Below are 1,299 nucleotides of genomic sequence, written 5' to 3'. Positions count from 1 at the left end.
CCATGACACCCATCCAAACCCTCCACTCCGGCAACAGAGCACACAGCCCTTAACCGACGCCCACTCGGCCAGTCTTGAAGGTGAGGGAGGCAGCCTTGGATGAGTAAAAGCTCCCGGAGGCGTGTCAACAAACTCTGTCCCTTCCGACCGGACCGCGAGTCCTACAAGCGCCGACATTTCCAAACCCGCGGCCGGAGCGAGTTGCATCACGGAGAAGAACGGGAGATGAGGATGGGGATGGGAAAGCGGGTATAAGGTGCAAGCATACGAAAGCGTGGGGGAGGAAGGGAAGGTTGATATGGAAGGAAGGTGGAAGAAGGTAAAGCTGGTATGGAAAGAAAGGGGAAAAAAATGGAAGATGATATGATGAAATGGGAAAATGATACAAGAAGCGAAATATAGAACACAAGACAAGAAGAAAGGGGTAAAAGGATGGTTAAATCCTGTTACGGTTTGAAAATATGAAAGAGATCTAGAAAATATATGCATCTTAAAATCGAATAAACAAGCACACGCGAATTCGCCTTCTGTTCCCTTGGTGGGCGCCGGCGGTATCCCAAGACACGAGAGCCCAGGTGAATCGGCTCCGCTCGCCACAGGCCGTAACATCCGCGTCTCGCCGTTATGATAATGCCGACTTACGGTCGCTCGGCATCGTCACCGCCCATGTCACCTTATAAGTTCCCGCTGCCTCCTTCTTCAGACACAACAAATCGACGGCGAAGACGAGGCGTTATCATTTTACGATGGCACGTTTACATATGCGGCACGCTAGTCGTTAAACAGTTACGACATCTGGCTTGAGATTCCCTAAATAAGTAAAGCATATTGCGCCACGTGTCTTGAGCAAGTCGCCGCGCGATATCAGCCAAATGGTATGTGGATTTGCGGTAGCCATGTACACGCAATGGGATCCTCTGCGGCGTTGGCGAAGTCAAGGCGCCGATGAGAACATGGCTATAAGGTGAGAACAAAGACGCAACACTGCCTGATGCAAAGGATCGGGTGTTTGGTTAAAAATGTATAAGAATGCAGACGCTTAGTTTACTTCCGGAATAGACTTCATGATTAGCGTTCAAAGAATCCAGTTCGTACTGCATCCCACAGTCAGCTGATCAGCGCGACCATAACACTTGGCTTCTACCACGAGATGAACTTCCACAGAGGTTTATATAGGCCTTCGTGATAATTTAACCAACGAGACATGACACTCGACTATCAAACAAACGACATATTGACCTTCGACGAAAGAGACATCCTAAATACAGTGGGAATCACCCTCTTAAAATACAGCACCAA

The 1,299-nt window shown here is 48.9% G+C and overlaps 1 protein-coding gene across 1 annotated transcript in view; it reads right to left on the bottom strand.

The window, feature by feature from the left end:
- The window catches only part of LOC119588211, a gene marked incomplete at its 3' end in the record, with an annotated part of 43,184 nt that overhangs the window by 28,836 nt on the left and 13,049 nt on the right, over positions 1-1,299 (bottom strand).

This window comes from Penaeus monodon, chromosome 23, assembly GCF_015228065.2.
Source record: "Penaeus monodon isolate SGIC_2016 chromosome 23, NSTDA_Pmon_1, whole genome shotgun sequence".
Taxonomy (NCBI): domain Eukaryota; kingdom Metazoa; phylum Arthropoda; class Malacostraca; order Decapoda; family Penaeidae; genus Penaeus; species Penaeus monodon.
This window is presented reverse-complemented; position numbering and strand designations above follow the sequence as displayed.